We start from the raw sequence: 10508 nt of genomic DNA, 5'->3' as shown, positions 1-10508 counted from the left end.
TCATTTTGCAGTAAAATGGTACCTGCCTAACACATGCTAAGAACTCCTGACGAAATTTGGTCTGGGTACAGACATACAAGTACATGTTAATAGCAGCATTGCTCAGGCACAGCATGGTACCAGTGTCTGCTACTATATTTATGCTGAGGTCATAGTCATCGCGGTCCAAAGTGTACATGTCTGTCGTCCGGAGGATGATCTGAGTTATAGCACGGGTGACAGACAGTAACACAAAGCTCATTGATACGGTCACCAGAAGAACCACAGATTTTCTTTTCCTGGAGCGAAGCAGGGGCCTGACTTTGTGAATCCTGGAAGTTAGTTCTTCAGTAATGTGAACTCGGTTGCTGAGAGAAATGAGACGCAGGGTCAGCCCATTAAGGGTAAAAATAATGACAAAGGGGAGGATGTAGGCTTGCAGTGTCTGAATCCAAACCAGAGTGTGAATAAACTGTGTGGGGGCCTGATGTCTGTATATGCACGAGGTCTCGTTGTTCTCATAGACAGAGGCGTTTGACCAATAGTAAGGGATGGCAAAAAGCCCGCTACAGATGAAAATTGTTAATGTAGTCCATGCGGCACATGTTGGAGTGCAGATTTTAGTTTTAATTTTCCACGTGTGGATGCTGATAAAACGTTCGACTGTGAACAGAACCACCAGCCAGGTTGAGGCATTGTAGGCTCCGTAGCTAAAAACATCTCTCAGGCTGCACCAGGGCTCATAACTCCAAAACGGCTGCTGCTGGTGGTACTTAAGAGAAAGCTCGAGAACGACAATCAAGATCAGGACAAGGTTGTCAGCGACAGAGATTGCCATCAGATAGAAAGTGCTGGATCTGGACAGCTTGCAGTTCCTCCTCCAGATGATCAGAAAAGTGATGGTGTTGGCTGGGGAAAAGATTAAGGTCATTTGAGGCGTCTTATGTCTCACATCCCCTAAAATACTAACAGTATCACTTCAATCCAGTGCCTAAATGATAAAGAATATTTAGGTAATTGGGTGTGAAATCACCCAGCAGTGACCAGTACTTACATGGGATACCCACAGCTGCGAGGACTGGGTAGAAAACTTCTTGAAATGTCACCATCCAGTGTTTCTTTTGAGAGTTCATATCCTTTCACACCACAGAGGGTGCCGCAAACTGCAGCATCATTGAAGCCTGGAAGCAAAATATACACACTCCTCAGGTGCCATATGATCACTCCCACCTCATCTCAATATACAATCCTGGCAGTATGTCAACAGCCTTCTGTTATTGTGACTCAACGGGCATTTATGATGCAGTTATAACATAAAAAAAGAAAATCCCCATGGTGTCCTTATTGATGTTCTTTTTGAGGTCTGATAACACGTGGTTTGTACTGAGTTAGTACCTGATCGCTCACAATTATGAAAAACTTGTGAAAACTAAACTGTCAATTTTTTCTAACTTGTTTCACAGCCAGCAGCTGACATTGAGTGAGAGGTGGACTTTCCTCCAGTCAGGACTTCTCTATTACAGAGACACCCAGAGACAAATGAGATGAGAGGGATATACTGACACTTATTCAAATGGACAATATAGAAACGCCTACCCTACATCTTATCTTTTGCAAATAAGTCAAATTCTTTGGCTCTTTCAAAGACATATTGTTAATTAAAGGCATCTTTTTCAAACATTCCCCTTCTTTCAAAGCAAATTAGGAACTTGTATTATCAACCTGATCTCACAAAAATCCGTGAAATGCCCACGACCTCTCACCACTATTTTCTGTGGTATATACACAGAAAATCACACTGTTTTAGCAGTGTTTTATTGAGGTTTTAATGGGAGCAGCACCGATGTAGTACTATGCGAAGTCAATGGGATCCGTCACCCGATTTGACTGCTGTCATACCATTGAAAGAAGGACAAAACGATAACAATCATCCCATAGATATGGCCAGTAGGGCCCTACTCTACCTACTAGTAGACACAGGAGGCTGTTATCGCCCCTTTCTATGGCTAACCCCATGTTATTAATGCTCAGTAGGCACAGAAGTTTTGTTATGAAGCTCACACCTCACCTTTTTTATGTATTTAGCTAGAATTTTAAAACCTGAACAATAGAATTCAACGTAAAATGCCGGATCTTGTCCATTAAAAACAATACTTTTTTGAACATAGTGTAACGACCACAGATAAGATAAGGCCTTGCCCGCCAGGGCAACACATCAGTATTTGGCCGACTGGTTAGTGCAGTTGACTGTGGTCTGGGAGACTGTGGTTCGAGACACGCTCTGGGCACGACTTGTTCGCCACAGTATTTTCCTCATTGTGTTATGGTTTTCTTTTAATATCTTTAACATTTCTAAACACAAAAACCTGAAAGTGTCCTTGATAATTCAATAATACAATAGGTTCATGTTAAGGACATCCGTTTTAATTAGTTCTCCTTCGATTATGACATGTTATTAATGCTCAGTAGACAAAGGAGGTTTGTTATGTATTGTTATAGGTTGGCCTATGAGGCCTATTTCGTGTCTATTTTTGCACAGTTCACTAACGCTTTGAGCTAAGAGGCTGAAATTCTAGACTGTATCAGGAGGTATATTGCCATATTTCAACTTCTTTATTATTTTTATGCTTCTTCAAAGGTCACTTCCTATACGAATCCACGCCAATTTACTGTAATACTTTCAATTTTGATTTACTGAGCATGATACATCACAATGGTAATAGTTACTGCCATGTCATGTTAGAAGATGGGAACCTCAAATAATATTTATAAGCACAGAACCTGTCCTCTACCCCAGCAGATAATTATCTGATCTAAAAAAAAATCCCTTTCTCTAAGTTGTTTACTGTTTATTGAGGTCGGTCTTTCAAAGAAAAAGCATTGAAAGTATTCCCGTTTCTGAAAGTTAAAGCAAATGAGCAAATTCCTCAACATAGAAGTGCTCCAAGATTACAAAGAGAATAAAATAGAGAGAAATAAAAGAAAGAACTAATCTAATAGTCCTGAACATCCTTTCCAGTTTCCGTAGAAGAGGTCCACATATTCTGTTTTTAGTTTGAACAATGGCAGGGAGTTAACACACTAGTGATTAGCACTGGTCTCACACTGCTCTACGGTTTCCTCTTTGAGTCTTTCATGTGAGGTGTGTTGGTCTCCCCATGCTTGCACCTCAACCCACTTCTCCCAACCTCACCCCACCTCACCTCACCCCACCCAGTGATAGTACGATAGGCTCCAGCCTCCAGTGGCCTTATGAAGGACTGAATTGGGTTTAGAACATTTCTGAAAACAGGAGGGCCTTTAATACTATTAAGGGGTTGAAGTGAAGATTTTATGTTGCAAAGCAGCTCAATCGTGACATTAAAACATGATTCCCATTACAAATTCATCCTAGGAGCTTTCCAGCTGTGTTTAACCGAGTTTCAATGGTTTTAATTTATTTAGCACCTTTCTGCATGAGTCTCTAAGACTGTTAATCAGACCACGCAGGTCTTAGTGCCTCCACTGAACAAACAGAACAGTAACAGGCAACTAAGTAGGTCTACTAGTCTTTGAAATAGAATCTTGATCAGATAATATTTCTTACAGTACATGTGACTGATTAGTCGCAGTGATTGTGTTGACAGCTTTTTCCCATCATCTTGAGTTTTTTCCTTGGTGGATCGCCCATAAAACCTTCACTGCTAGTCAAACTGTTGTTTTGTTTCTGCCTCTTTGATGACTTCTCCAACTTTTGCCAGACCCCACAAAATGTGTAAGCCAGAAACTGAGTATTTATTTATTCATTTTTTACATCAGTCGCTAAGACTAACACTGATGACTCAGCAAACTGATGAAGCTTTATTACAGAGCTGACTCACTCTGAGTCAGCTGCCCCATCATCAAAAGGCTTATAATCTTTTTTTTTTTATTCTTGTTATTTCTTAGATGTGGTTTGAATCAGTTCTGTAGTAACAGTGGAAACGTTGACCCTTCCTAATCATCATGTTCTCTGATTCCATTGCCACGTATTTGTCTGTTGCCTCTTTTCCAACGTTTCCTACTATGCAACAGACAGCGGATGGAGACTGTCAGAGTCGAGTGAAATTCAGTACACATGCTCTTTCAAGAGGAACAACTATGCAGGCTCATGATCAAACCATTTTTGCTTTAAATCCCCCACTGCAACGCTGAAAAGACTCTCTTTGAGCAAGACTGCATCACAAGTTTAACACGTTCACTGGAAATTCAGGGGATTTCAAAAAAATGTGAAAACGTCACATTTGTTAAAGTGAAACCATAATAATACTGAGCACCTTGGCTTGGGTTGTTAGACCACACAAACTTGTTTGGTGCACATTCGACAAGATAAAGTTAAGTTTCAAAACCTTTGGGGCAGTTGTTCAATTCCCCACTTTTCCTTTACAAGCTTCACTGCAAGCCAACTGACATACAGTTTATTGGCCCATTTCATTGTTTTGGAGAACTTCACAATAGAGGCATATGTCTAGCTGAGTTGGAAAAGATAAATAAGAAGGAACATAGAGAGAGGAAAAACACCTTCAAACATGTATTCTGGCGATTATTTCCGTCAGGGTCTTCTGTTGCTGTGAAAACTAGTCTCTATGATCTGGTTTCTGCTGAGATAAAGGACCCATCTGGAGAGGATTTCACGTCTCTGGCTCCAGAGTGGGTCATCTAATAATTCATGCATAGTGTCTTCTTCCCAGGCTGATCACTACAATCTGGCTTTACTTTGTGCAGCACCCAGCAGGGTTCCCTACTCCTCCCCTGCAGCAACCCACTGAGGATATAACTGAGTTTATGGATGCTCTGCAAATCACAATACACAAATGTGATTAATGTGTGGTACGAGGCTTACATAAGATTAAAATTGTAAACCAGCTATTACAAAATATGTTTTTCTTTCTAATGATGAATTGAAAATTTGTACTTGGCGCTTAGTAAATGTTAGCTGTAGCACTTTTCTGTCAATGTAGTAGTAGGCCTGTTTCACTGTTTCAAAGTAATGACTGCTGTTGGTCCTTCGTGCACATGGACCTCTGGATTTCCACACAAACTATAAAGGCGCTCTGGCTTGTTATGGGGTCACAGGGGGGTGGGTAGAGGGGAGACAGAATCCACTTCATCTCGGCCTCCTGAAATCAATAATGATTTTGTTTGTTTCTCTTACGTTTAGGGAGAGGTTGTTGAAGTGGGCACACCACTCAGGTAGTCTGTACACCTCATCTCCATAGGCAACCTTGTTTCCATTTGAGATGAGGCCTGTTGGCCCTGTTGAGTCCAGTTGCCTCCAAGCCGACTGAGAAGCTGTGGAGAAATAGATGCTTGCAAACCGCATTTAAATGAAACAATTTTGTCGAGACGATTGGGCAAAATGTTCTCCACAACAATGTGATAGACGTTGCCAAAGTTGGCTTCACAAGCAATTAAATCTAACAATCTCATATATTGTTTCCGATTTTTGGCTTAGTTTTTGTTCTGGTTTTATTTCTGTAATACAAAAAAAAATAAACGGAAAATAAAATAAAATACTAACAACGTAATGAGGAAGTAGAGGGTGTGCCTTTTTCATACAACTATGTTTGTATTGCATCAGTTTTTATGTAGTTTAGATAACAGATTTGGGGATTGCATAAGCGGACTTTGGTGATTTTTTTTTTACGCTGGTCCGATTTATAGCTTAGAAGATAAGAAGAATAAAAAAAGGCTTTGGATGATAATCCACAGTTGGGAGCTTTTAATGTGCTTTATGGCACTAACAACCAAAAGGAAAACTAAACTCATAAATCAGTGCAGTTTTTAATATCATTGTGATGAAGTTACGTCCTTCTGGTATCAGTGTCACATCGTTGAGATGCATGACACAGCATGAAACAGAAATTAGACATTTTCCCAGAGATTTTTCTCACAGTTCTTTTGTTACTCAAATTACAACTATCCCCCAGATAAATTTCTAAGTTTAAATTCCAGTGGGCTGTCAAAAAAGTAAAAACCTCACAACAGAGCTGCACTGGCAGATGTCTGAGAAGACAGGAAAAAGAGACGGTCAATCAAAAAAGATTGTCAAGAACATGATAGATACAGAACCAAGTGCAATGTGTCATCAGCGGTGACAAAGCATAATACGAGTGTAAATAATAAAACACAAATTAAAAAGTAAATGACATTATGCAAATGTTATTGAAAATATATCATTTTAACAAGCTAAAAAATGTAAATAGCCAAGGGGATGGACATAAAAGAGCAGGCAGACCCAGTCTGTGTCACCATCTGTTGGTCAGATTGAACACAACAGGGATGCTGGGCAGTTCAAAGCATCAATGCAGAGAAGCAGTGCTGCACACTTGAATACATTTACTGATGCCAGAACAGTGTAACTTAATCCCAAAGAGGAGGCCTGCAATAAAAATTTCTCTTTTAATCATAAAGGTCTGGAGTTGTGTGATAGACATCACTGTGAGAAATCTTTGAGGTTGAATCTTTGAGGTTGGGGATGAAAGCTCCATTGAAGCACGTACATTTACTGTATTTATTTATTTTTTTATTTTTTAGGCGGGGGGGGGGGGGGGGGGCATCATTTAAAATCATTTCAAATGCAAATCAAATTTCAGTCAAATTTATTCTCTGCTTGCTTGGTGACATATTTACAGACTTCTATCTTAGATCTTATGAAGACACTTCATTTTCCTCACAATTTAAAAACATTTATTCAAGACAGTCATGAAAAATAGCACCTTAATGTAGCATAATCTAGCATAAAAAAAACTTTCTATATCATATGGTTTCGGTTTTTTTCTGTAAATTTCTATAAATCCTTTATTTAAAACACATATTGTTCACCGTTAACTTTCCCAGACACCTGCAGATAAATTGTTGCACGCTCACGTGCCCTACGCTGCTGACCGAGCCTTCAGACAGTCACTGATCCCTCACACAAGCTACAACACGTCATCACTCTGAGAGGATTGCACGGCTAAAAAGGATTACACACGTTTAACTTTTTCCCCCCTGAAAAACTGCTTAACAAATTTGATCAGAGGAGAAATTTGATAAAAGCACACAGGAATATTGTTATTGGAATATTGATGTAAATTCATAGATAAATGGAAATTGTTTGAGGAAAGAGTTGTATCATACGTGCACACCAACAATCACTTTAACACATTTGAATAACCTGTTGTTTTTTTTTTAAATCGCCACATTAATCACAAACACTTATAGGTCAGAGAAAATAATAAAATCATGACAATAAAAGGGGATTGTGCAAGAAAACACACTCATGCACAGGCGTGAACATAAAATGTATTTATATCTGTCATAAACTGCATAATATAACCACACCAGCCTGCTCCTTCCATCATATGGCTCAGAGAAGCTGCCAGGGCTCCTTCAGAGCCTGTAGGTTGCACGCCAAACACTTAATTCGAATGGGATCTTTGGATTTTTGAAGCCGTGGAAGCACCACAGGCTTTTTGTCATATCACTTAAACTGTTCCTGCACAGTTCTCAGGATACCGTTGTCTTCAGGGGGTAGAGCTACAGTATGGTGCAACAATAAAAGGCGGGTTGAACGGGAGAAAGTGAGACATGTGACTGTCAGGGCCCAAGAGTTATGTAACACAGCGATCAGTGTTAATAACCTCCCCTGCAGGTGTGCCAGCATTCTTATCTAACTCTGGTTTTGTTTGTTCTTTTTTAATAATTAAGTAGATCTCAAGTAGAAATATCAGTCATTGAGAGTTCATGAGTGGTTTACTGCTGCTGAGTAAAATCTCTTTTGTCTAATTTTACCCAATTGTGTTGGTTTTCGTGTGACAGAGGTGTCATGTTGTTGCTCGACCACCATTGGAAATGAACAATGATCCAAGAGTTGTGGACGGGTCTTGGCCACCACTCTTGATCAGGAAAAGAACAAGTGTTCACGAAACTATAAACCTCATTGATTCCTTTATATATAAAGTGTGTGTGTGTGTGTGTGTGTGTGTGTGTGTGTGTGTGTGTGTGTGTGTGTGTGTGTGTGTGTGTGTGTGTGTGTGTGTGTGTCTTTCAGGTTTTTGCCAAATTTGGTACTAACCATTAATATATATGCAGACAAGGGAAAACAAAAAAAGGAAAAGAACAAGTGCATTTCAAACCAACGTTCCATGACCTTAATCCGCTGGATTAGGCCATCGGGAAGTTCACTCCAGGATGTTTCTGCCTGCATACATGTACCTGTGGCTGCGGGCTTTTTCTCTATTAAGGTTCATGTGCACACTATATTTATTTGGTTTCCTTTCATACTGACATAGGTATGACTGATTTTAACAACTCTGATATCCAAGACCCCATGAGTAGCAGCTGCAGCAGCAGCAGCAGCAGCAGGCAGGCAGGCGGGCGTACAGGGAGAGAAGTGCCCATGGGTTTAAAGCTAAAGCCGCTTGGCCCAGATGAAGATGACTCTCAGGCTCTCTGCCAATCAAAGCCCCGCCAACAGCCCACTCTCACTGAAAATGCAGCAGAAAAGTGAGTCAGGCCACACGCACACTGGATGTCTGTGCAAGCCACATCAACTTACAGTGTAGAGCGATTTGATAGCAAAGCCATCCATTCATTGTCTGTACCTGCTTCATTTCTGTTCAGGATTGCAGGATTACACATGTATATACACACAGTTGTGAAATTTGTCACATGCTTTCATTCACATTGTAATATGTCCCGTTTTTGTTGACAATTTGAAGAGTTAGGCCTGAAAGATTTTCCCAAAGCTGTCTACAGACACGTTAAACCTTTGAATTGACACAAGGTGGGCATTTCTGCAACGTTATAACGGGTGAGTAATGACTGATGATAACCAGGTGTGTACGTCAGAAATTGAGCAAGGCTGAGGATAAATCGAAAGAATCCAGAGCAGCGGCTGTTTTGGATTCCTGAAACCAGAAAGTGGGAGTGAGTTGTCTCCATGTGAGTTTTGGATCACAATCAATTATATTTAATGAAGATGGATGGCACCATCTGCAAAGTAAGAAAAGAGAGAGAGAGAGAGAGAGAGAGAGAGAGAGAGAGAGAGAGAGAGAGAGAGAGAGAGAGAGAGAGAGAGAGAGAGAGAGAGAAAGAGAGGCGTTGAGACACAACTGGCCTGTGATGGATCAGTGAAATACTACGACTTTAATAGTGATGGACACATGGAAATGGCGGTGAAGGGGGAAGAGCTTCAGGGGTAGACAGGAAAAAACACAAAGGGGAGAAAGGAGTTGTTTAAAAGAATCATAGAAACAGAAGTCGAGCTAAATGTTTCTCACTCTACTGCACGGGACAACCATGGTGAAGAGATAGATATTCTAATAAATGTGCTTTCCTCCCATGGGTTCTTAATTCTCCCTCCTTTTGTTCTTTCATCTGTATTCTAGCAGTTTCTTGTGTAGTCATAACTAGTTTTGTACATCTGTCCCTTAGAAGATGGTATGATAAATATTGATGAGGTTTGATGGTGATTAAAATAAATATTCATTTTGCTATGCAAGTCAGGCTGCTAAATAAATAGTGTGTTGACTGCTGTCAGGCTGCCAGCGTGCACCGATGTAGACCCACTCTTAGACCCAGTCTTCAACTTAAGCCTCGTGGTTTAAGCTTATTTCCATGTGTTGACATGGAAATTTCTAACTTGACTATTTGCAGGATCTACTGTCAACTTACTTATTTCTGAATTCAGAACATCAACAATGATGCATTTAAATAACTACTTTTATGGATTTTGAGTTCTGATCTAGGGTGTCTTGCATTTTGTTTTTATTCTCCTGTATGGTTTTGTTTGTTGCCTTACTTTTGCTATTGTTTTCTTGTTTCACGTTAGCTGGTTTACTTTACTTTGTGTTTTAGTTCAAAACTCTTATAGCCTACCATTTTTGAAACTGAATACTACAGACTCCACAAACAAAGTAGTACATAGCATGTAGTGCATGCTGGTCGTTAGTTAGTAGTTTGTAGTGTATGACGGTAACACATAAACAACAGTTCTGTGGGATTGCCAGTCATGTGATTGCCTTAACCAGTCCCTGCTACAGACGTGCATTGCATTATGGGATGTAGAATGTGAGGTACACTGGTTAGTTATTTTCCTGGAAATGGAAAACCATCCAGGTACTTCTCGAATACTGCACATTATGTTCTCAATTTTAACAAACCTAATACATGCTGTTAGAGTAGTATGTGGTGTGTTAAGATCAGGTCAGACTCCTTTTGCCCTCACATTTCATGACTGTTCATTGTCAGGATCTGTGAGTGTATTTTTCTGTATTACTGAACAATATTCTGAATTATTGTGAATTCGTTTTGTTTCTTAAAACTCACAAAATAATGTGTTGTTTATCTCTGTCTTAGTTTTCTGTCTTAGTTTTCTTACTATACATTGTTTCTTATCACTACGTTATTTTCCATTTAACTTTCTCCCTTATTTATACAGTGCCAATTAATAGCAAAAGCCACCTCAAGGTATTTAACACAGATAAGAAGACAAGTCCAATGCATTCCAATCATAGGTTATCCAG

This window comes from Cololabis saira, chromosome 12 (genome assembly GCF_033807715.1).
Source record: "Cololabis saira isolate AMF1-May2022 chromosome 12, fColSai1.1, whole genome shotgun sequence".
NCBI lineage: Eukaryota > Metazoa > Chordata > Actinopteri > Beloniformes > Belonidae > Cololabis > Cololabis saira.
The sequence above is the reverse complement of the archived record's forward strand: the minus strand, read 5'-3'. Positions refer to the sequence as shown.